The sequence below is a fragment of the Rhinopithecus roxellana genome, chromosome 14, assembly GCF_007565055.1.
Source record: "Rhinopithecus roxellana isolate Shanxi Qingling chromosome 14, ASM756505v1, whole genome shotgun sequence".
Lineage (NCBI taxonomy): Eukaryota > Metazoa > Chordata > Mammalia > Primates > Cercopithecidae > Rhinopithecus > Rhinopithecus roxellana.
The window spans coordinates 32835270-32861995 of record NC_044562.1 but is presented as its reverse complement, the minus strand read 5'-3'; the positions used below and the strand labels follow the sequence as shown (position 1 = coordinate 32861995).

The following is a 26726-nucleotide window of genomic DNA, read 5'->3' as shown; positions in this document are numbered from 1 at the left end:
CTGTCACACTCACCCACATAGACACACTCATGCTCTCGCGCACACACATCTGTCGCACACTCAGTCTCTGACACATGCCTTCTGTGGAGTCAGAGTGAAAGGGGCCTTTGCTTGGAGTGGGTGTCGGTGGCAGGAGCTCAGGAGACTGGAGCAGAAGGAATTCGACATTCACGGGACCTCATCTGTGCTTGTCTTGGGGAGCTGCCAGGTGAACGAGACTCCACCCCAGTGTCTTCGGAGCGAGGCAGCCATGGGCAAAACCAAGTCTGCTGCAAAGCCCCAGTGTAGAGTTCAGGCAAAATGTGGTGTAAAGGGAGGAGGCAGGTTTGGCGAAATCTTCCCGGGAGACCACACAGCAATACCAGTGATGGGAATGCACAGCTATGTGCCAGGCACGGCGCGGTGTGCATGTAACACATCTCATTCAATCTGCTCAATGACCAGCAGGCATCGTATGACCCCGTGTTGCAGGCGAAGAAACTGAGGCACAAGGAGTTTCCTCGGCTCACATGCCTGGGTGTCAGTGTATGAGCCAGGCCATCTAGGTGAGTATGGCAGGCAGCCCCCTGTGCCCCCGTCACACAGAGGGTGTGTGGATGTGAGCTGAACCTGAAGACAGTGTGTGGGGCGGGGACATGGGGGGCGCGGGAGGTGGACAAAAGGCAGACGAATGGGACGGCATGTGGCATGGCCCTGGGAAAGGGAGGCAGCCTGAGTCAGTAGGGGTCAGATCTGGGAGCCGCTTCAATGCTTGTGGGAGGAGTTTGGCTTTTGTTTTGTCCCATGAACCTTGGGAGGAGCTGAGGCCTAGAGCAGAAGAACGATTTGAATTTTAGGAAGATGATGGGGTGGATGGAAAAGGTGAAAGAGCAGGGGAGCGATGCTCTGGTGTGGGCAACCCGAGAGGAGATGGGGTCTCAGTGAATCAGGGTAGGGAGTTCAGGCCACCGCCAGAGCCCAGTGGACAGGGCTCTCTACGGCAGGAGGTGGCTGTGGGGGAGATGGGCAGGAGGCTGGGACCGGCAGGGAACTTTCTGCAGGGAAGCTGGAAGGATGGTGGGGCGGGTAACCCAACATGGAGCCCAAGAGCGGGAGACAAGGCTGGAGGGGCGGCGAGGAACGCAGCGGGGATGGGCTAGTTTGGAAGGGAGCTCAGGGAGCAGGCAGTGGAGGCTCTGTTACCCTGGGGCTCGCCAGGGCAGGCACGTGGGTCAGTGCCCTGAGGAGAATGCCCTCGTGGGAAGCCGGGAGAGCTGCCAGTGCCGGACGCCAGAGCGGTCAGACAGAATATTCTACTGGAAGATAATGGTCAGTGTGTGTGCAGAGATGGCCCCTCGGCGCCACCTCCCTGCTTGGGCATCTCTTGTGCTGTGGAGAAGGGTTCAGGGCATGCTCTGTTTAGCTGACGGCTTCCCCAGAGCCACCAAGGTCTGAGCTTCTGCCTACAATCTGGGTTTTCCCCACATCTTCGCCGACTCTGGAAGGAACAAGGGGCCTGTGGGGAAGTCCTGCCCTTTGGGGAGAACAACTGAGGCTGAGCCAGAGCTGAGAACCACTGTGATGGGGAAGCGAGGCAGCTGGAGCCTGCCCCAAACCTGAACGGAAATGAACTAGACATCGATCAGGTGTCTCCTCTGCCAAGCACTGGGTTCAGCCCCAGGGGTACAAAAATAAAATGTGGTATTATGCACAACGGAATACTATTCAGTCTTACAAAAGAGGGAAATCCTGTCACTTGTGACAACATGGGTGAACCTGGAGGACATGGAGCTAAGTGAAAGAAACCAGGCACAGAACAACAAATACCCCATGATCTCGCTTCTGTGCGGAATCTAAAAAAGTCCAACTCAGAGAGGAAGAGAGTAGAATAGTGGTTACTAGAGGCTGGGGAGAGGAAGTGAGGATAGGGGGTGGGGTGGGGGCTGGAGGAAATGGTGGTGTTCAGAGGGTGCAAAGTTTCAGTTAGAGAAATGCATTCTGGGGACCTATGACACAGTGGATGACTATAGTTAATAATGTAGTGTATGTATTTCAAAATTGCTAAGAGAGTAGTTTTTTTTTTTTTTTTTTTTTTTTTTTTTTTTTTTATTATACTTTAAGTTCTAGGGTACATGTGCATAACGTGCAGGTTTGTTACATATGTATACTTATGCCATGTTGGTGTGCTGCACCCATCAACTGAGAGTAGTTTTTTTTTGTTTGTTTGTTTTTTGAAGTGTGGCTCTGTCACCCAGGCTGGAGTGCCGTGGCACAATCACAATCTGCTCACTGCAAGCTCCACCTCCCAGGTTCATGTCGCTCTCCTGCCTCAGCCTCTCGAGTAGCTGGGACTACAGGGCGCCCGCCACCATGCCCGGCTAATTTTTTAAATATATATTTTAGTAGAGACAGGGTTTCACCGTGTTAGCCAGGATGGTCTCGATCTTCTGACCTCGTGATCCACCCGCCTGGGCCTCCCAAAGCGCTGAGATTACAGACGTCAGCCACCGCGCCTGACCAACAGTAGATTTTAAATGTCCACTATCACCACACACACAAAAATAAGTATCTAAGGTGATGGATATGTTAATGAGCTTGATTTAATCATTCCATAATGTGTATGTGTATCAAAACACTCCATTGCACCCCATACCCATACCTATACACAATGATGATTTGTCAATTAAAGATGAAATATAGGCAGGGTGCAGTCACCCATGCCTGTAATCCTAGCACTTTGGGAGGTTGAGGCGGGCAGATCACTTGAGCCTCGGAGTTTGAGACCAGCTTAGGCAATGTGGTGAAATGCCTGACTAATTTTTGCACAAAAAATACAATAATTAGCCAGGCGTGGTGGTGTGCACCTTTATAGTGCCAGGTACTTGGGAGGCTGGGGTGGGAGGATTGCTTGACCTTGAGGAGTTTGAGGCTACAATGAGCCATGATCACACCACTGCACTCCAGAGCCTGGGTGACAGAGAGTGAACTCTGTCTCAAATATATATATTTACACACACACACACACACACATATACACATACACATATATACATACACATATATATACACACATATACACATATTTATATGTATATAAAAGTCCCTGCCCTTAAGGGCTTAATAGAGAGCCTCATGCCAAACACACATCATGGCACAGATGTAATGAGACAGCAATTGTGGAGCCAGAGGAAAGGGACAGACTGATTCTTCCTGGAAGGGTCATGGAGCCCTGCATGGCACTTTTGACACTGGGTCTGAATAGTGAGCAGGGCTTTTTCGGCAGACAGGAACAGTGGGTAGGGTGGGGTACAGGGTAGGGAGGGCATTCTTGCCAAAGGACACCACACAAAAAAAGTCATGTGGGTGGATCATGAGGTCAGGAGTTCGAGACCAACCTGACCAACATGGTGAAATCCTGTCTCTACTAAAAATACAAAAATTAGCCAGGTGTGGTGGCACATGCCTGTGATCCCAACTACTCAGGAGGCTGAGTCAGGAGAATCACTTGAGCCCAGGAGGCGGAGGTTGTGGCGAGCTGAGATTGCGCCACTATACCCCAGCCTGGGTGACAGAGCGAGACTCCATCTCAAACAACGACAACAAAAATAGGCAGGGACAGGTGGAGGCACCTGCCTAGAAGAACACGTGGTCTGGGTGTGGCAGTCAATGAGGCTGAACAAGTGTGGCTGGCACCCAACTGCGAATGACTCTGTGGCTCATGTGAGTTGCTACCATCTTCCAGCAGCACTGCCCAGTGAAACTCTGTGATGATGGACATGCCTGTATCTGCACTGTCCAATATGGTAGCCAATAGCCACTGAGTGGCTACTGAGCACCTAAAATGTGGCTTGTGTGGCTGAGGAGCTGAATTTTACTGAAATCGATATTTAAGTTTTAATAGCCACATGTGACTAGCAGCTACTGTATGGGACAGCACAGCTCTGGGCAACAAGGAGCTGCTTCGATGGGAAACAGGGCCAGTATAGGAGTGCGGCTGATGTAATGACAAACATAGAACCAGTAACTAACTTTGTACAATGTATTTGTGAGCTACCATAATAAAGTACCACCAACTGACTGTCTTAAACAACAGAAATTTATTTCCTCCTAGTTCTGGAGGCTGGAAGTCCAAGATCAAGCTGTCAGCAGAGTTGGTTCCTTCCAAGGACTGAGATGGATTCTGCTGTCTGCCTCTCTCTTAGCTTCATGTATCCTCAGTCATGCTTTGGCTTGTAGATAGAATTCTCCCCATGTCTTCACACTGTCTTCCCTCTATGTGTGTCTCTGTGTCCAAATGTCCCCTTTTTAGCATGGGTCATATTGGGTTAGGATCCACTCTAATAACCTCATTTTAACTTTATTATCTGCAGAGGCTTTATTTCTAAATTATGCCACCTTCACAGGTACTGGGGGTTAGGACTTCAGTGTCTTTTGGGGGAATACAGTTCAATCCATAGCATGTGGTATGAGGTCATTCATACAGAATATAGTCCAAACACTTCCATAATTGGCATATTTTTTCAGAATACCCTTCTATCACAATGACTTACATGTACACCTTTCTGCACCATCATATCTGAGAAGTCATTTGTTCCTCACAATTACTCAGAGTTGAGCAGAGATCACCTGTCCACTTTTCAGATGAATGGGGGTTCTGGAAGATTATATGACTTGCTAAAGTTACATGATGATTAAGTGACAGAAACAGGGTCTTCATCTAGCTTCCTCTACAAGCTGTTCATGGTTACCGTCTGAGGCTCTCATCTGTCTTCTGAGTCATTAAGGTGAAATGTTCACTGTAGTATTCTTCGAACACTGGTCCCTACATATGGGGCTCTGCTTTACCCCACAATCAGACAGAAGAATGGGGGAGTGGGGTTAGACTGTGGCTGGGGTAACAGAAGGAATATCGGACTCCTCTCTTGGCTCCATCAAATGGCAAAATCCAGCTGTGGACTTTGGGCCAGTCACCTCCCACCTTCAGGATTGAGTATTGTCACCCATGGGATAAGGAGGCTAGAGGAGGGGACACCGTGGTCCTTTCCATCTCACTTTGGGGAACTGAGACTCAATAGGAATGATGCTCTGGAATCAGACAGGTCCTGAAGAGGCTGATGTAATGCAAATGTGTCTGAGCAACTTCAGCCTTTTTCCCAGAGGCCTTGCATGGGAGGCAGATTCAAGTTTCCAACATTGAAAATGCAGCTTCAGGCTGGGCGCAGTGGCTCATGCCTGTAATCCCAGCACTTTGCGAGGCTGAGGCAGGTGGATCTCTTGAGGTCAGGAGTTTGAGACCAGCCTGGCCAACATGGTGAAACCCTGTCTCTACTAAAAATACAAAAATTAGCTGGGAGTGGTGGTATGCACCTGTAATCCCAGCTACTCGGGAGGCTGAGGCAGGAGAATCGCTTGAACCCAGGAGGTGGAGGTTGCAGTGAGCCGAGATGGCGCCCCTGCATTCCAGCCTGGGTGACAAGAGGGAAAATCCATCTCAAAAACAAAAGCAAAAAAAACAAAAAAAAAAAAAAGAAAAAAAAAAAAAGAAAATACACAGCTTCAATACAGTTTAGCCTTACCCTCACAGGGGATTCAAATGGAGCTGTCATTCTGTCTAGATGAGGGAACTGGGTGGGGAAAAAGCAGGCTTCCGGTGGCACAGGGGCTGAGGAGTCCTCACCAAGGGACAGATGTGAAAGTTCTGGAAATTTTGAAGCTAAAGGAAGTATAGGCAGTATATGGAAAAATGGAAGTATAAGCAATGTAATTTTTAAGCATCTTATTTTTTTTCTCAATTTTTAAACTGAAAATAGGAAACATCTCCTAGCTCTAAATGCTCTTAAAACAATTACATTTGGTATATTCTGAGATGAGAAATCTTCCTGAAAACAACAGAAGAATTTGTAGGGAAAAACCACTGTTTTTAAACGTTGGCATCCTCATTTGTAGTGCTAATGAACATTTCGGTTTCTTCATTCCCTGTAGGGCTTCATATCTTAACATTGTTATAGATGTCCTCAGCTAGCAAGGGGCATGGAGGGCAAGTTCAGGACCAGCCTGGGTTTGCTTAGCATGGGGTCTTGGCAGTATCCAACACAAGAGTCCCTCCCTGGGCATTGAGTCCCCAAAGAATGGGAAATTCTGTATCCCATTTCACCTCACCCTGCATTTTCTCCTGTTACTTCTGTCCTTGTACAAAGGAATCACAGCTCGTCACTCATGATCGAGCCAGTTCTATACTCAAGGCTTGGTGAAATGGGAACTTTAAAGATCCTCAAGGGAGATAGATAAGGTCCTTAAAGGAGATGGTAGATATGGGCTGGGGCTTTGTACTGCATTTGTCCTGTGCTCACGTGTGCATTGCACATGGATTGCCAGATAAAATATGGGATGCCCAGTCAAATTTGAATTTCAGATGAACAATAGAAAACTTTAGTATGAGTATGTCTCAAATATTGCATGAGGGCATTTTTATACGTATTTATTGTTTACTTGAAATTCAAATTTAACAGAGTATACTGTATGGTTGCTCAATCTTACAAACTCTAATGGCCCACTTTTTACATAATTGCTGTGATAACCAGCTTGGAGCCCCTGACAGTCCATGTCTAAGCTGTGTCTTGTATCTCTTCTTTTGCCCTGGGGCTTCTCTGATATTACTGTGTGGAAATTCTGGACACTGGCATAATTACAAACTGGGAGGGATTTAACACCCATGGGACAACCCCTCATCAACGGAGAGGGGAATTAGTCAGATAAACATTTCTCTTTTCATCCTTCCAGTGGACAATTATAAGGTGCATTCTATATGACTCTTTAGAGGATACCGGTGGGATTGAGCTCAATTTCCTACAGTGGTAACTAGTTCATAATACAGTCTTATATTATACTCCTTCCCTCCCTCCATCCTCCTTTTCTCCCTTCCTCCCTCAATCTCTGCTCCCTTCCTCTCTTCCTCATGCTCTCTCTCTGCTTCCCTCCCTTCTTTCTTTTCTTCCATCTTTCCTGCCCTTTACCCACTCCTATTTCCTGAAGTCACTTCAAAACAGCTGTACTCAAGTCCTTGTCTCAAGCTTAGCTTTCTTGGGGGAAACTCAAGGTTAGGAGAGACTTACTGGGGCTTCTGTTAGAAGGAGAAACTAGATCTCAGAGCAACACAGAATTTTAGCAAATTTGGGCTGGAAGAACCCTGAGAGATTATGTAGCACACCCATACATTTAACAGATCTGGGACAGGCCAGAGACTTTCCTAAGACCATCTTCCAACGCTTCTAGCCCGTGGATAATCTGAAATTTCTGCTTCTCGTAAAGTGAACTAATCTATGGAAAAGCACAGTGCTTAATACACAGCAGGTGCATAGTAAATGTCAGGATAAAATAACACAGGGAAAGGAATGGGTAAAGGTCAGCTGTGATATGGTGCAAAATACTTCCATATGTCTCTGTGGCAAGTCTCTGCCTTCAGGCTTATGGCTCTCTCCACTTGCTGTTGCTTTTGTGGGCTCTAATGTGCACAGATCATTCAAGGGAATTCTAGATGTTTATAGACCATCCAAGAAAGGCAGCTCTTCGGGAAAAGAGACCCAGTGAAAACTCTTAGTGGAAACACTTGTTCTTCAATTTCGACACCAGAGACGGGGAATTTGGACAAAGGCAGCATTGCTTCTGAGGAATTGCTTCGAGTCTCCTTGGATCAACCCAACTCAAATAATTTCGTTCAATTTCACAGATTTCTGTGTCTGGAACTTCCTAAGTCTGAAGAGTTCTTAACAAGGTTTATGGTTTGGTTCATGCTTGCGGAAGCCCATGGTCCTGTGGATCACAAAGGTAAGTCTCCTGAGAAGGGAGGCATGGACCTAATTCATGACACAAAACACTTGAAATGGGGACCCCATAACCTTTAAGAAAGCACCTGCACTAGGGAGAACAGAAGAAATGAATGACACGAGAGAAGGAAGAAAGGCCAAAGATGGTAAATGCTTTCTCTGTGATGAGAGTTTAATTCTCAGAACAATCTCTCCCACTCTCTGCTCACAATAGTGACGAAATTGTGCTAATTGGATCTGGTAGGTGGAAGTGGCCCTATTAAGACACATGCATGCCAGAAAGTGGGAGACAAACTCCACAAAGATCCAAAGATCTACTACATCAAGTGGATTTTCAGGGGTCTACTGCTTTAGAACACACCGAAACATACCTCTGAGATGAATGACAAGTTGTTGTACTTTGGATCCACTACCATTTCCTTACTACTAGGTCATTTTAGGCCCCACATGCCAAAGGAATAGCAGGCAAAGAAAGGAGTTATGCTACCTGTGGTAGGGGTGGGGGTGATTGACCCAGACTGATATGCGGAACCATGGTGGCTTCCATATGATGAAGGGCAGAGAGGAGTCTGTTGGAACTCATGGGGTGCATTGGGCATCCTTGCCCAGTAATATTGGTGAATGAGCAATTTCAGCACACATGGTCTAAAAAGGGCAAGGCAACTAAAGACTCAGACCCTTCCCTGAAGAGCCTGTGATGCACCACCTGTAAAGCGACCCAGACCAACAAAAGTGCTGACTAAGAAGAGGGGAACCCAGAAAGGGTGGTGGAGGAAGGAGATGATGAATATTAATTATGGCTTCTGGACAGATGCATATGTAGGGACTCTAGCTGGTTCCACTAATTATCTTGCATTAAGTCTTTTTGAAGATTGTGGCCAGTCACCACTCCAGGGGACTGTGTAGACGGGGCTTGTAGGATGAAGGGTGTGAATGGATCTGAGTAGTAAAAGAGGTGGACTGTATCAGCCATTTCTTGGGCATCTTTTTTTTGTTTTTTTCTTTGAGACGGAGTCTCGCTCTGTCACCCAGGCTGGAGTGCAGTGGCGCGATCTCCGCTCACTGCAAGCTCCACCACTTCCTGGGTTAATGCCATTCTCCTGCCTCAGCCTCCCTAGAAGCTGGGACTACAGGCACCCGCCACCACGCCCAGCTAATTTTTTTGTATTTTCAGTAGGGGTTTCACCGTGTTTGCCAGGATGGTCTCGATCTCCTGACCTCGTGATCCGCTCGCCTCAGCCTCCCAAAGTGCTGGGATTACAGGTGTGAGCCACCACACCTGGCCTGGGCATCATTTTATACCCTTTTGGGCTCACCCCTTCCAGCCTCTGCTGCACTGACCACTTCCACAGAGGTTTTGACCCACTTTACAAAGATGTAACCTACAGTTGTCCCACCTCACACTGGTATAGACTGCCTCCTGTAATCTCTCATGGGTTTTTACTGATGGCACAGTATGGAATACCTGTGGGAAACCACTAGGCTCTCCCCCATATGCCACCTGTAAGTGCAGAGCAATTAATACTCCAGACCGGGGACAACACTTGGCCAATGGTGCATGGGAGCTGATGGATAAATGTACCTCCCTTTTCTTGCTTCAGATGGACAAAAAGATACAATTCATAAGATTTTTCAGGTGGATGCAGGTGCAAGCAGCATGCAGTTCTCTTAACAATGACCAATTTGATAACATATTCTAGTATTGGTTCCCCCTTCATTACTGTTTCAGTTCCCTTGTCCCTCACACCTGCTCCATGACATCACTTTCCTGAGTAAACCACCCACCTGCAAGACGTTGCCTGGTTCTCTGATTTGTCAGAGCAATCTAGGCTAAGGTGGTTTGATCCCATCCCCAGCTTTTACCACTTTGGTGCTGTGTGATTTTAGGTCAGTTACTTAATCTCTTTAAGTCTTATTTGTTTTTTTTCACCCTTTGGCAGGAGAGATGCTTCCTGAAGCACTTGGGATCCTGGTATCAGAATAAAATGGGGCTCTTTTAGAAAATAAGAGAGAGAAGAATAGTTATGGGTGTGTGGACCGGTCAAGATAAAGGGGGCAGAAAAGAGATGGGACACTCAAAAGGAATGTTGACAAGAGTTTAACAAAGGAACTATAAAGTTTGGACCGAGTTGAGGGAAAACAACAGGGGGTAGCAAAGCACTCAGGGATTAGCAACTAGCAACAGTGACTAGCTGCTATCCTTGCTAGGTCTAATGTCATCAGGTAGCACAAGAGACAGCTGCCTGGTTGGGGTTAGGATTTTTGGCAGAGGACTCAGTTACTATCAAGCTGAATACCTGCAAGGAGGGAGTCAGGGGAAGAAATAGCTCAGCCTCTCTATCCCCTACTTTCTGTCACCCACTGTTATCTTCCAGTGGCTGAATCCAGCCAGAAGCCAGAGGGCAAGGAAGGCTGACTAGTGCAGTCCATCTAGGTCAGCCTCCTGGGACACAGAGCAGGAGGGAGGAAGGGGGAGGGGGAGAATGGGTCTGGAGGGTGAATGGAGAATATCTAGTATAGTGGAACATGAGTGTCTGTCCCGGTAACTTCATTTAAAATACATAACTACAGTAACACAACTGGCATGAACAAATTGGGGAACACATGAGCTTTGATAAGCAAACAACTCGATTAGTGAGAACAGAAGTGCACAGGGCGTGAGAGAGTGAGTGGCCCGGTGCTGTGAACAAGGAGTGTGCCAGGAGCTTCTCTGTGTGTTTCTTAGTGGAAATTGATGGTGCTGGTTGAATCTGTGAGGCAGTTAGAGGAGGTGGGTTAAGAGAACTTTTCTATTTTGCCTCCTATCTTTCCTGGAATGGGTAAGACCAGAAGAGATTCTGTTAAACACAAATTTGTATTGCTTATTAAGTACTTCCTCCATACCTATCACTGAAAACTAGAAGCTGTAAGGAGAAAAACAGAAAGTACCTCAAACCTCTTGGATTTTACATTGAAGTTGGGGAGATAATTCCATAGATGACACAGAATAACAAAAAGTAGAAAGCATTGAAATGTGAAAGTGTAGGATCCAGATGAATCACAAGGACTTTGACCAAGCCAAGAAGCACCACCTCCGAGTCTGTGGTTTCTACAGGGTGCTCCAGGGGCTCCCACCTGGGTGGGACTAGGTTGCATGAATTTGGAGGCATGGGTGTGTCTAATCGAAATTGGGCAATGGAACTAAAGAGAGCGTATCATATTTGGCCTTCTAATTTCTTCCTTTTGGGTGGGGTCCTCTTGGATCTCCCTGTCTTAACTGAGTGTTGCAGAGTCACACAGGGCTTCCCAGGGCCCAGACTGATGATGGATGATAGGCTGAATAGACACTTGGGAATGTCTTGCTCTTTGCAGATACTGTGTGTGTCCTGGGCAGAGGAGGAGAGCCATATGCAAGCCTGTGTGAGTGGTGTTCCTTTCCAGGAGTGGGGGTGTGGGGTAGGTGGGATGATGGATAAGAGGTGTGGTGTCCTCACTCTCCCTGCTCTCTCCACATACCCAAGGGGAAGAGGAAGTGTTAGACTCATCTGTTCTCCCTCATGGGCTAGCTCAGGGTTTCACAAAGTGTGTTCTGTGAGGCATAAAGGATCAAGAAGTGATTTAAAAAAATTCCATGAAAAAATAATTATTTTGACAAATAAGGAGAGACTAGATTAAACAAAGTTTAATTGTTCCTCACTGCAGGGTCTCTCTGAGCCTTTAGTTTGGTGCTGTGTATTATGGACTCCCTTGAGGGGCTATGGCATGCAGCAATTTTCAAATTTATTGGACCTAAAAAACCATTTTTTATGAACAGTCAAGAATATGTCTTGGAACACTAGGATTCCCAGGAATCATTTTGTAAACTGTTAATATGTGGGGAATTTGCCCTTTCAAAGAGGAGTCCCCACAAGACAGAGTAATGTTTACTGCTACAGGATTTATACTGTGCTACAGTCTCAATGTTTGTGTCCCCCCAATTTCTAGGTTGAAATCCTAACCCTCAAAGTGATGGTATTAGAAGGTGGGGCCTTTGGGAGGTGATTAGTTCATGGGTCTGGAGCTCTCATGAATATTAGTGCCCTTATAAAAGAGACCACAGAGAGCTAGCTAGCCCCTTCCACCATGTGAAGAAACATAAGAAGGGGCCATGTATGAGCCAGAAAGAGCTCCTCACTAGACACCAAACATGTTGGTGCCATGATCTTAGACTTCCCAGACTCTAGAACTATAAAGAAATAAATTTCTGTTTGTAAGCCATCCAGACTAAGACATTTTGTTATAGTAGCCCCAGTGGACGAAGACATGCTACCATATAGAATTTCAGTTATCAGTGGGCAGTTGAGGGAATTCTTCTAACAGTCTCAGAATGTCCTCTTTTCCCCATTGGGCTTAAGCAGGAAGTTGAGAGAGGGCTTCTGGTGAGGGGACAGGTAGTAGGGTTAGTTCCTGCTGATCAACAGAGCAAAATAAGCAAGAGGTAGGGGATTTGGGAACTTCTTTCACAAAGGGCTGAAAGAACACATGGAGGAAAAATGTGAAACTTCCAAGATGGTGAGACATGGTTGATTCTGAGGGAAGGTTCCCCTTCCTTAAAAAGGCTTCCACTTCCCAAACCATAGACCAGCAATGCATATCTTATAACTTTTTCCCCTAAGGAGCAGGAAAGAAACTGAAGAGACAAGAATCTGTTTCCTCCAGAATATAACTTTTTACTAGGGTTTCTAGTTCACAGAGTTGTCTGGCAACTGTAGCTCAGATTTGGGAGGGAGGAAACCCCCTGCCATATTTGAAATGCTGAAGCATTTTTCTCAAGGCTGTCATGCAATCATCACAAAAAATGGACAAGACAACTGGCTGTGGCCTAACATGGGAAGAGGTGGAGATCACAGAAACCCCAAGGCTGGGCCACTGGAGTAAATGTATCAAGTTGAACCACAAATATTGCCATTTTTTAAACCTCAGAAATTGTTAAATACTGGTAGTTTCATATGATCCAACCTATAGCTGGCAAAACATTTATGGGAGAGTTAGAAGGCAGGATATATATATATGTGTGTGTGTGTGTGTATGTGTACATATATATATATGTAGAGAGAGAGAGCGAGAGAGAGAGGTGAGGGTGTTGCTGATAAGTTAGACTTATATGTGACAAAAATAGTCTCCCTGATGATAAAAAGGTGGAAGAGGAAAGCTCTCTTTGGCATATTTCCAGGGGGTGAATACCCAGATTAGGAGTCCATGAGGGGCCTGGATTCAAGGACATAAGGAGGAGGCAGTGAGTGACTGGCTCTCAGGATGCAGAGTGGAGACACTGGGTACAGTGATAGTGAATTAAGTCACAAGGGTTTGGTGACTTAGAAATGAGAAAGAGTGAAATAAAGGAGTCAATATTAGTAGAAAAAATGGAACCCAACCTTGAGGGTTGTGGCTTCTTCTTTACTCTTCAGCTTGTTCCTTCATTTGTCTTCCCATTCAACTCTGAAATCCAAAGTGGTAGATGAGAGGGGAGGGCTGGGAAAGGGGTGTATATACAGAGAGACATGGCTGATGTAGGGAAGTGTGGTGAGCTCAAGAGCTTGGCATTAGGAATCTCCATCACTAATGGAGTGGATACTTTCAAAGGATGAATAGCAACACCACATTGGATACTTTTAAAGGATGAATGCAACACCACATTGGATACTTTTAAAGGATGAATGCAACCGCAACCATGAAAAGTGTTCACATTTCCATAAAACTTTATAAAGCAGCCCACAGATATTGTCTTGTTCATTTTGATTGTCAAACAGCCTGTGAAGAAGGTATTGCCATCCCCATTTTCCAGATTAGGAGAATTGACTCAGGGAGCAAATTTCCCAAGGATGGCCATTGGCAGAATCAGGCTCAAACCTGTGTCTTTGGACTCCAGGTGGAATACTTTCTTGTTTGAACTCATGGAGGGTGACTGAGGCCATCACACAGCCAGAAAATCCTGAGATAGAAACAATTGTTCAGATGCTGATGGGGGCAGGGCAAATCACCAGTACGAAGCTGTTTGGATGCAGGACAACGGGGAGTGGTGGGGACTGTGTTTCAGGACTGGTGGGCCAACACCCTGCTACAGGGAGTAATCACTACTCAGCTCCAGGTGATTACTGCCAGGAAGAAATGCCAGCTTGATTTTTTTTTTTTTTTTTTTTGAGAGAAGCTAGAAATTCAATTGAACAAATATTTATTGGGTGTCTACTATGTATCAGACACTGGGGATAAGGCAGTGAATAAAACTGATAAAAATCTCTAGATTTTCATGTGAACTTCACCAATTTTTAAGTGTTGGGAACTAATAGAAAGTTTAGAAAACATTGTTCAGGTCCAACAAAACACATCTGTGGGCCACATTTGACCTGTAGGTTGTCAGTTTGTGGCGTCCAAAAGTTCTGATGGACCAAGTTTTTGGTTTGTTTGTTTGAGACAGAATCTTGCTCTGTTGCCCAGGCTGGAATGCAGTGGTGTGATCTTGGCTCACTGCCACCCCTGCCTCCTGGGTTCAAGTAATTCTCCTGCCTCAGCCTTCCGAATAGCTGGGATGACAGGTGCCCACCACCACGCTTGGCTAATTTTTGTATTTTTAGTAGAGATGGGGTTTCCTCAGATTGGCCAGACTGGTCTTAAAACTTGTGACCTCAAGTGATCCACTTCCCTCAGCCTCCCAAAGTGCCAGTATTCAGGCACCTGCCACCATGCCCAGCTAATTTTTTAATTTTTTGTATTTCTAGTAGACATAGGGTTTCTCCATGTTGGCCAGGTTGGTCTCGAACTCCTGACCTCAGGTCATGGGCCTGCCTTGGCCTCCCAAGGAGCTAGAATTACAGGCATGAGCCACCGTGCCCAGCCTGGACCAAATGTTTTCTGAAGAGGGGAGTAGAATGTTCCACTAGGGTCAGGGAAAAAATTGTTGGCAATTCTAATCCCATTTGTTTTTTAAACTCATCCTTTAAAAAATTTCATTTTTGTGAATGCTACATAACTGACTCATATATAGCACAGGCATATCACTTAAATATTTAAAGATATTACTTACATATATTGGGGATAAGTGATCAAAGTATTTTTATTGGTAAGGGTGTGGAGCTGAAGGGTTCAAGACCCCTGGAATAATAGGCCAGGCATGGTCGCTCACTCCTGTAATTCCAGCACTTTAGGAGGCTGAGGTGAGCGGATTGTTTAAGCCCAGGAGTTTGAGACCGGCCTGGACAATATGGTGAAACCCCGTCTCTAACAAAAGAAATACAAAAATTCGCCGGGCATGGTGGCATGCACCTGTCTTCCCAGCTACTCAGGAGGCTGAGGTGGGAGGATCACTTGAGCCCAGGAGAGTGAGACTGCGGTAAGCTATGCTCACACCGCTGCACTCCAGCCTGGGTGACAGAGCTAGACCCTGTCTCAGAAAAAAAAAAAAAAAAAAAGAAAAGAAAAACGAAAGACCCCTAGACCCCTGGAATGGTCTTTGAAAAGCATATATTTGTACATCACCTACCTGAGACAGGGCTAAAGCTGTAGTCTCCAGCTTGGTGCTCAAGGGACCTCAGAAAGTGTGAGACTGGGCAGTGTGTCTACAAAAAACATTGGCTCAACCCAAACCATCCCCTTTTTCTTCCACCAGAGCACTGTCCTATGAGCAAAAACTGCAGATATCTTTGAGCGATAGAAGAGACAACCGGGCTGGGGGCCAGTTCAGTGCGGACCTACATTTCAACCACCATGATGAAGGTTTGGGGCTGTTATGGTCACGTTTGCTTTTTGCTTTTTATAATACTGAGATATACTTGTGAGAATACAGCTGTGCTGGAGAAGCCAGGACTACGAAGTAATTTAATATTCATTCTTAAGTGTCAGGAGGTTACTATAAGAAAGCAGGTGACCAACTACTCCTCCCTGAGCTCAGAGAGTGAAAACATGGGTGTAAACCTCTATGAATGAGACTCAGGTTACAGTCATGGAAGACATAGTGAGCTTCAGCTGAGTCCTGTTCTTGAGCCTGTCTTGGACACCATACCCCCATCTGTTAGTAGAGTGGCAACGTGGTCTAGAAAGAGCACTGGACAAGGAACTCTGGAGTCCTGTAGAGACCTTTTTAACTGCTATGACCTTAAGCATGCCAGATGTGTCCGTTTCTGGATCGCATTTTCTTCTCGTTTTTGAATAAGGAAGGGCATGGTTTATGGTCTCTGAGCTTCTTCCTTCTACTTCAACCACTGGTTCTATGCTAAGTCTAAGTGTTGGAATGTAGATACTTTGAGTGTTTTCCTAAACCGGAATCAGTTGTCTGTAACCCAGATCAATACACTAGCTGCTGTAGCAAACAAATCTCAAAACATACAATGGCCCATGCCTGGTAGAAGTTTACTTCTTGTTTACAAAAGGTCTAAAATGTGTTTCCCTAATGAGCAGGCCATTTTCCTCCAAGTGGTGATACAGGGAAGCAGGATCTTTCCTCTCCTCCTTGTGGTTCTGACATCTTAGGTACTTGACTCCAACGTAGCCATGCTCATTTCCATTGAGCTGGTGGAAGAGGACAAAGCATAGTCAATTGAGCCTGAGAGATTTTTAAGGACCGACTAGGAGGGGTGTCCATTAATTCCGGTCAAATTCCATTGGTGAGAAATCACTCATATAGAAACACCTAAATACAGAAGAGTCTGGGCAAGGTAGTTCAGCTCTGTGCCCAGGAAAAAGAGGAAATGGATTTAGGCAATAGGAATCAATCTGTGCCATAGAAAGGAGAGTTTAAAGGAGAAAGAATTATGTGAATTGAAGAAGAGTAAGATTAGGGTGATGTTAATTATATTGCTCTTTCTGAAGAGCTAGAAGTCCTCAGTTGCTGAAGGATGGCAGGACCTGGGTTTAAAAATATTTTCTGGCCCACAAGGAAGAGCCCTGGGCAAAGACTCAAGACACACTAGGTTCTGGTTTGGTTGTCTCAAACTAGCCATGGGACTGAATATAATTTATCTGACTGTTATGTTTACAGTTTCTGCATCTGTTAATTGTAACCAAAATGCATACTCTAACTACCTAACAGAATTGTTTTAAAAGTCAGGTATAGCAACATCATGCACATTTTGAAAAAAAACAATGATTAAAATGGAGAATGAGTTTAAATTGTAGATGGAGAAAATTAAGTTGGATAAGGAAAAAAGAAACAAGAACTTTCCCCATAGTGAAACAAGGAAAATTTTTAGGGAATGTGCAAATAACTTCAAGAAATCAATGGGAAACAATTTTGACAAGATTGGAAAGAAGGCTCCAACTCAAAGGGTAGCTTGCGGGGGTTGGCACAGGAGACATGGACTGTGGTTCTGGCACTACACACAGATTGCTGTTTGACCTTGACTGAATTTCTTCCCCTCTTGGGGCTTCAGTTTCCCCTTTGCAAAACAAAAGGATTGAACTAAATAATTTTGCTAGGGTCTCATTCTCAAATGGTATACCTCTGATTGTGCACTCAATCCTGTCTGGACGCAGGGATCCCAAGGGCTTTAAGACACAGTCAACTGCCAGGTTGGCATTTCAACATGGATGTCCAACAGGCATTTCCAGCCTCTCACATGCATCCAAAGCCTTAGGTTGTCTTCCTTTCCCAGAAGGTTCCTCCTGTGGTACAGCCTTCCACACTTCAGGAAAAGGGCAGCTACCCTGGGAGTCCCCCTTTATCCCTCAGTGCCACACACAGCCTGCATCCCATCGACCAGCACATCCTGTTGCTCCACCTTCAAATCTCACCTCCTTCCTGCCATCACCTCGCATCTGTGCTGTGCACCTGCCTCACAAGGGCTCTCCCTGAGCCCACTCTCACCGCTCACTGTCTGTTCCTCACTCAGTCGTCAGGGTGAGCTCTTTATTCTTTCCTCCATTCAAAATCTCCCAGTGACTTCTTATCGCATTTGGAATAAAATCAGAATCCTTGCCTTGGCCTGCCCAGGTTCTTGACCTCACCTGTAGCTCTCTCCTGCTTCTCCTGACCACCCCCACTTTGGCCATAGCCAGTTTGGCTGCTCTTCAGCATGTGGGGCTCATTTTGGTCTCAGGGCCATGGCGCTTGCTGTGCTTGGGGCTCTTTCCTTCCAGATCTTCTTCCAGTTCCTTCATTTGCTCCATTCCCATCTCACTTCTGAGGTCCCTTCTTTCAGGAGGCTTCTTCTCTAGCCCCTAATCCATTGACCTCTAGCTCTCCATCCTTCTCTAGCCCTTAATCCATTGACCTCTAGCTCTCCATCCTTCTCTAGTTCCTAATCTACTGATCTCTCACCCTCATCCTGACTTATTTCTCCTTAAGGCACTTATCACTCCCTGACATTATTTTATTTCTTTAGTTGTGTATCTTCTGTCTCTCTCCACTAAGATGTGAACTCCATCAGTGCAGAGACTTTTCCTGTGTTGTGTACAACTGTATCCCTTGTGATGTCTTGTAAGCATTCAATAAATATTAACTAAATGAGTGAATGAATCAAGGAGGAGAAACTGACCATAGAGCCTCTGCAGAGCGACAAACATTCTTCCACAAATGGAGGAGAGCTTGGGACTTGGTTTTCTGGCCAGAGGTGAAGCTGGGCCGGAGGCATTCGTGCAGGGCATGGGTCTCTGATACTGGGAGCCAGTTGTCTCTGCCCTGAGGCTCTGATCAGATCCAGGCACTCGGAGGTTCTGTGCTTCCCTGCTTTTCCCTTTTTAGGTGGTACTTGGCTGACCTCCCAGGGAGTATAGCGGGCTTCTTCTCTAAGCCATTTGTTCTTGCTGTTAAGAAATGACTAAGCAGATTCTCTGTCTCCTGGTAGCCAACTTCCAGCCTGCAAGACTTGATGCTTTTCTGAAAGAGGCCCCTTCTTTTGCTCTGTGTTCAGAGAAAGCACGAAGCAGACATCACAATTGTTGCCTCCTTTGCAATGGTCTGACTCACTTCCTCTTGGTGTGTGGCTCTAGGTTGACCCCCACAAGGAAGAGAGAGACAGAAACTGGTGTGATTCCTACCCTCAGGACTCAGTGTCCAAGTCCTGCTGGATATTACAGAATGACTGGTTGAGACTATTCAGATGGTGACCTGATAATACTGGCACCATTTTTACTGACAGATTGCTAAGTGCCAGGCACCATGCTAACCTCCCTAGGTACCTTAGCTCATTTAATTCTTGCAATTACCTTGTGAGGTAAGTACTGTGACTTTATAGGTGAGGAAAGGGAGGCAAAGGGAAGTTGAGGAACTTGCCCAAGGTCATATGGCTCAGTGGCGGGGGACTGCATGGAAGCACAGGACCCTGTTTTCAATATGCTTGCCTGTCTTGTCCAGGGTGCTTCTGCACAGTGCTGCACAGACAGCTCCTAAAGCTGAGTGCAGCAGGCACACAAAGAAAACCCCAAGTAATTCTTCCAAGGGTCTCTGCTTCACCCCCTTAGTTTACTTTAGGAAGACCTCTGCCAAGTTCGGTATGAAGTTAACAGATTTAATGTGAAAAACTGGTTTAGAAGTGAACTAGCTTGTGGACTACTGGGTATAAATAAAACTAGAAAGAACTTTGCAGAATCATTTATATGTTGGCATTTATTGCAAATCATCAGGAGAGTGATATATCAAACTGTCATTCCTGAATTTAATTGACTAGGGAATATGTTTTTTTCCCCCTTAGGAGTATCTGAGGGGCTAGAGTTCCATGAACACTCTTTAGAAATTGCTGAACTGTGCAGATATACCCACTGACTGTAAAGATGCCTTGGGCATTCCTCTTTCTATTCCTTTGCCCACCCCACTTTCCCCATCTGGAATTCATCCTCTGTCCATCCATCCATCCATCTGTCCATCCACTAAACATCTACTGTGTTCTGGGCACTATACAAGGTGCTTTCTCCTAAGTCATCTTGTTAATTTTTGCCACAGCTCCATTCCATAGATAAAGAGGTGATAGAGACAGGAGACAGACAAGGGTCCCTGGCAAAAACACAGCTAAAACCTAAAACAGGCCTGAAGGCTGAAAAACCGGACTGCTGGTCCCAGATGAAACCCTACCCTTTCCTGACTGATTCGCTCTGAATAATGCACAGGTGGAAGCAGGCGGAGCAGGGAGGAGGAGCCTGTCGTCTTCAGTTCCTATGTAGTGGCCTGGGATTCAGTCTGTAAGGTGCAGGCCTGCTAGCAGGACTCTCTCTCGCTTGGCTGGGAGTTCCTCTTTCCTTTTTCCCTTTTCACCCAATAATCCCTTCCCCGCATTTCACCCTACAATGTGTCTGTGTGCCTAAATTTTCCTGGTAGTGTGAAAAGAACCTGTTTTTTCCTGCAGCAGAGACAGCATATCAACAAACCACAAAGTTGGACAGTGAAAGGGCTGGGATTAGAACCCAAATTTCCCAATCCAGATTCCAGATTTTTTTTTCTTCTATTCTTCAGTGTTTTGTCCTGTAGTTGCTTATTCATATTTTCTCCATTTGTCAAAATCCCAACTCAAACTTTGTTTCCTTCAGAAATTCATGTTTCTCTTTCTTCCTGCCTGCTCTGCACAGAGAACTCCCTCCATCTTCTAAACCTCCTCCAGACCATCTCTATCTAGATTTGGCACCCACTTCATCAGGTTTCTGGTTAAGAAGTGAGTGTGTGTATGTATGGGGGCGGGGGTGAGTGTGGATGTGGGTGTCTTGGATCTCCAGTGGTGTGTAAGCCAAGCACTTGGCACACATCATCTTTACCTGGCACATCAGCCTTGTGAGAGAGGTACCATTACACTCATTTTGTAGATGACGGAACTGATGCACGATGAGATTGAGCCACTCGCCCAACATCACGAAGCATCAGTGATGAAGCAGGATTTGAGCCTCAGTCTTCTGGCCCCAGAATCCACATTCCTTCCACTATTCTATGCTGAACCCCTTGTTGAACCCCTAGTTTCATAGCTGAGAGACTGAGGCCCATGGAGGGACAGTGGCTAGCCCCAAATCCCACAGCTGTGAATAGCCGTGCTAAGACCACATGCAAAGGCTCACATTCGGGAACCTTTCTTCCCCAGCAGGCTGCTTCCCCAGGTCTAATGCAGGTCCCAGCTATTGCTGCCAGTCAGTTCCTGTTACCCGGATGCCATGGAAATTGTACCTTGTAGCTCTTGATACGGCAGGAGCCTGGTAGCTGCTCCCTGGGGGAGAGCCAAGGAAGGTCAGAGTACTAGCCTGCAGACCCAGCACCTAAAATAAACCAGGCAGCAACCCCAGTGGAAACCAGGCAGCAACCCAAGAGCGTGACATAACCTTCCCACAGCTCAGAGCTGGAGGCGGCTTCCAGCTCCAAGGTTCCCTGGGTACAGCGCCTAACAGAGCACACGTGCACTTCAGGGCTGCGACTTCTTCCTTTTATTTTAAAGAAAATGAGTTTCTTTTACTCTGGTTCTAGAACGGAGGGTTGGCAGGAATTGAAGGAGCTAAGAGCCAGGAGACCCTTGGACCATGGTGGGGAAGGCGCAAGGATTAGGCTTCAGATTGGTTTCCAAATTCGAATGTTCATCAGAATCACTGGAAGAGCTTTCAAAAATGATCCGGGTTTCATTCCAGACCTACAGAATCAGAATATCTGGGGACAGGGCCTGGGAATCGGTATTTGAATGTGTTCTCCAGGTGAGTCTCTTCTGGTTCAGGTTTGTGAACTACCTTCCCAAATATGCCTCTTCATGGCTATCTCCATTTGCTGGTAGTCCACCAGATCTCCATCTGCCATCCTCAACTCACACTTAGTACACCTTTTTTTTTTCACCTGTGAAATTTAAATTCTATTTTGTCCATGTCCATAGCTTTGAGGGTTGGTGTGATAACAGCACTTAATGGGGGTTTCTGTTATTTTTTTTTGGCAGATTTTAGGTTTTCTCTTTAAATGGAAGTTCAGGAGGGGTCTGTTCTGCCAGAGGAATAAGTCCCCTGAGAAGTCACTTTTGAAAAATTTGGTTGTGTTAGAAGTCTGTCTCTGAGGCCTTTAGTATCCAAAGCAGTCCGTGAAAGTCAGAGGTTGCCATGGGAATGGCAGCTGCTGGGAGACAGGCTATTGTGTTTAGATTCTTGTACTAATAACACCCTCCCCAGCAGCCAGAAATACCTGTTGAAAGGAGAGGTTCTTTTCTTCTTATTCAAGAAGAGTTTGGAAAGTTACTTTCCTCTGCCTTGAAGAGGGTCAGGGGTTTGTGGTTAGGTGGACAAGTGACTGTTTTTTTCTCCTCTTGCCCAAGGTGCAGCAAGAGAACTCAGTTGGAACCTCGGACCCTCCCAGCCGATCAGTATATCTAAGGGGGAGAAAAGCCACACTGGCCATGGGGAGACCCTGGATGAATGTTGACACCAAGCTGACCTGAATTCCAGGCTCACATTCTAGATGTGTGTTCTCCCCTGGGTAGGAGTCACTTACAAAAGGATTTTGGGGAGATTGTTAGCAGCCTACTTTCCACTTCAGTGGAAAGAGCATTGGGTTGCATGCATCTTCTAGCTGCATGAGAGGGCAAGAAAAGGAAAAAGAGGAGAAGACTAGTTTTAGTTGAATATTATACCTACCACAAGTTAGGTGTTGTGTTAGGTGCAGGGAAATAAAAATCACTAAGAATTTGTACTTGCAAGGAGTTCACTGTCTCGAGGCAAGCATGGAATCAGAGATGGCAAGTGGTGGTCATTTTGTTTGCTGACTGGGGAGGAAGGGATGGATGTCATTTGCTATGTCTGGATCTAAATAAACAATACCGTGATTTCCACTGCTCAGAGCTGTATGTGGTGCCCTGTGAATGGTGCAGATGAGACGTCCAAAGACAGCATTGTTCATACTGGCTCAGGATGGATGAGGTACTGAAGGAGGCCAGATCGGAGGAGCCAGTCTGGGCAGGACAAGGTAAGGGGTCCTTCTGTGAACTCAAGAGAAGTTTCCTGTTTTGCGTCCCTTCTCAAAGCCCTGGGAGAGTGCTAGCCCTTAGGAACATTACAAAGTGCACCCGGTTTTTCTTTGGGGAAATTCCACTTTTTGAGTCCTTTACCCTTTTAAGAATATTTCTTCCCTTGTTTCTCCTTATCCTTGATCAGGTCCCTTTTTCAGGGAGAGAAATTGTCCAACAATTTATACTGCTAAGGGTAATTTAAACCACTCTAGAGAGGCTTGTATTTGAAAGAAAGAGCCATGAGGTGATGGATATGTTAATTAGCTTGATTTAATGACTCCACGTTTCATTAATAAATCATAACACTACTTTGTGCTTAGAAATACATACAATTACAAGTTGTCAATTTGCAATAAAATAAAAATAAACAAAAATAAAAAAGGAAGAGCTGAGAGAACAATGCTTAACTCCACACAGTTAACACTGGGGATCTAGACCACATGTACCTAACTGGGGAGATTCTTTAGGCCAGGGATTGGCAAACTTTTACTGTAAAGGACTAGATAGCAAATGCATTCAGCTTTGTGGGTGATGCAGTCTCTGTTGCAACTGTTCAGCTCTGTTGCTGTTCTGCAAAAGCAGCCACGGACGATACCAATAAGTGAATGGGAGTGGTGTGTTCCAATAAACCTTTATTTGTAGATACCAAAATTAGAATTTCATGTATTTCATGTGTCATAAAACATTATTTTTCTTTGCATTTTTTCCAGCTATTAAAAATGTGAAAAGGAGTCTTAGCTCATGGACTGTACAAAAACAGAATTCCATGGGCCAGTTTGCTAACCTTTGCCTTCCTATCACCTCTTCTATCACATTATAAGATGAGCGGTGCTGTGGGGTGAGGTCACTCTGCCTAGAGATTCTTTTTGTATGGCCTAATAGTTTATCTATTTCTTTTTTTTAAGATGAGGTCTCGCTCTGTCATCCAGGCTGGAGTGCAGTGAGTGGTGTGATCTCGGTTCCCTGCAGCCTCTGCCTCCCAGGTTCAAGTGATTCTCCCACCTCAGCCTCCCTAGTAGCTGGGATTACAGGCACGCACCATCGTGCCCAGCTACTTTTTTTTTTTTCTTCTATTTTTATAGAGACAGGGTTTCACCATGTTGGCCAGGCTGGTCTTGAACCCCTGACCTCAGGTGATCCACCCACCTTGACCTCCTAAAGTGCTTGGATTACAGGCATGAGCCACCACGCCTGGCCTACCCATTTCTTTAGTCAAATGCGGAGGACCTACTGTGTGTTAGGGGCTGCTCCAGGTACTGGGAATTCAGAAGTGAATGAGACAAGTGCCTGCCTTCGAGTAACTTATGTTCCCTTGGCCATGGCAGGAAGATTTAAGGAGTGGAGACAAGATGTGGGTTTTGGTCTGAGTCTTTGCTACCCTGGACTTGGGTCTCTTTTAGAGACTGGTTGTTCTTGGGGGCTAGGCTGGTTTGCATCATTTGCTGTGGATCCTGAACACAGGTCCCATAGTAATCAGCTGCAGGAGAGCTGTGTGACATGCTTGGAACCAATGCCCTGGGATAACTTTAGTGTTCTGAATTTCCAACTAAAAGTGCAGCCAAAAAATAAAAATGAGTAAAATAGCATAAAACCCAAGACCTTTAGGGCTCAGTGTATTCTGGCACAGCATTCCAGTGGGATTCTGGGATGGTTTTCAAGAGCCGTGGCTTCTCTTGACTTTCCCATGGCCTATTCCAAGACAACCACTGATCTGCAGATGTTCCCCCAGGACTGGGGCATGGCAGAGGCCCATTGCTATAGCAGCTACTGCTGCTGCCAGGGCCAGAGGTCAGTACTCATGTGGTCTCTGGCAATGGCCGTCCTCCTCCAGCTCCCACCCATTCCCAGGCAGGTGATAGAGAAGCCCTGTGGATTCCTCCTTTGAGACCAACAGGTCCCTCCATGATGTAGGAAAACAGATGTGGCTGCATTGAGACAGAAGAGGGGCTCTCCAGTGAGTAGGAAATTGTTCCCAGCCCATGGGCCTCATGATTTACAGGGCATCTGCCTCATATCTGGTCCCTTTGTTATGTGCTACGGGGATGTGGGGGTGAGGGTGAGGTAGGGAATTGAGCCTGGAGGAAAGAGGACAGAAAGATAAGGGAGGTGGTATGGTTCCTGCTTCCAAGTTCTGCAAAGTCCGGCGAGGTGGAAATTACATGAAGTAGTTCGGGCATCCCAGGGAGCAACACTTTTGTTCTTTAAAATTCAAACTGCTCTAATCACCAATGATCTTGCTGTCCCCTAAGTTTCTTGTGTAGACAATGAGAAACTTCATTACCTGATCGCCTGATTGCAAAGGTTTTTTTCTGCTGTCAGAGTCTAAAGTTTGAAGCATCCTGCCTTCTTTTCCTGGGGTCTCCCATCTTTTCCATATCCACCTCATCTCTCTTCTTCTACTTCTGCCTCTTCCACTGTGATCTGGCTTAGAGATGCTCAGCATCTGCCCAGAGCTCATCTGGGAGTGCCATCCCAGGCCAGGTTCTCAGGGAATGGGGACAGACAGTGTGGAAATGTGGAGGGAGAGGGGAATCTGCCCTTGGCCAGCTGGGTTTCATTGGAAGCCTCCTCTATGTGGCACCTTGCTCCTAGCCAGACTTCCTTTAGCCACTTTTAACATGTATTTTTAGGGTTTATTCATAAATATCACATGTTACACATGCATTCATTCAGCAAACATTTGTTGAGTGCCTATCACACACCAAACACAATGGTGGGGATAAAAAAAAGTGGGTGAAATGGACCCAGAATGTTGGTCCTATTTCATGTCTGCAAGGTCACTCCACTCTCTTATTTTGCGGTTGAAGATTCTGAGGCTCAAAGTGGGACAGTGACTTATTTAAGGTGACATCATTAAGGGTAGAGCCAAGACAGGAACACAGGACCTTTTAATCTAGGTGAGACCAGACAGCCGAAATTGTATTTCCATACATATATTTAGCATTTAAAATGTACAGAGTATGTCTATGGTGACATACTCTGTATGTCCATCTCCATGGTGACAGGAGGCAGGCATGGTTACTATTATTCACATACTTATGAAGAGCCTCCATGTGGTTATTCATTTTTCAGATGAAGAAACTGAGGTTCACGAGGTTACACATTTGAATAAAAGTCACATGGCTGGAGGTAGCAGAAATAGGAGAAGGACTTGGGTCTTCTGATTCCCAATCACTTGTAACACGGATCTCCTCACCTGCACCAACCACTTCTCATAGAAGAGCTGTCTCTCTCCTCTGTGACTTCCTGGTGGCCTGTGGTCAAAGATGACTGAGAAGAGACCCCAGACCATCTCGTAGTATGCTGTAGTACCATCAGGATACAGGAAAGAGGCAGAAACTCAGAGACCATTAGGAGAGGGGCGAAAGAAAAAACCAGGAAAGATTGGCTGACATAGAGAGAGGTGAAGGGTATGGGAGAAATGGGAGAAGAAAGCAGCATAAGACTGGTCTGGTAAGGAAGAATGGAGCTTTGTGATAATTTTGACACCCTTCCACATAAAAGCTAGCTGTCATGGTAAGGGAGGTGTTGATACACACAATGCGACTTGGACCACTGATGGGTGAGGGAGTTATAAATCCCGTCTGTGATTTGATTAGGGCTGGCGATCCACAGTGTTCGACTGCCTGACGTCATCCTTGAATTCCTTAAATTCCTATCAGCTTTCTGATTGGATTCCTCCTCACTAACCGCTCTCCCACTGGAAACAAGAAACAGTAGCCTTGTGGCTGGCTCGTAGAATTCCCTAGAATTCCCTGAGGTTCCCTCATGAACCTCAGTTTCTTCATCTGATAAATGAATAACCACGTAGAGGCTCTTTATAATTATGTGAAGAATAATAATCATGCCTGCCTCCTGTTACCATGGAGATAGAGATGGACATACTCTGTACATTTCTCTGCATTGAGGAGAGTTGGTAAAAGAGAAGAAAACAACTTCAGTCTCTCTTGATTGTCTTTTAAATGATCTCTTTCAGGTTTAGGGGGATCCCTATGGTGTTAGACCTCACAGAATTGATGCTACTATT

General features: G+C 45.8%; 1 pseudogene; it reads right to left on the bottom strand.

Moving 5' to 3' along the window:
* Positions 1–26335, bottom strand: part of LOC104661624 — a 50327-nt pseudogene extending 23992 nt beyond the window's left edge.
* Between the last annotated feature and the right edge of the window lie 391 nt (positions 26336–26726).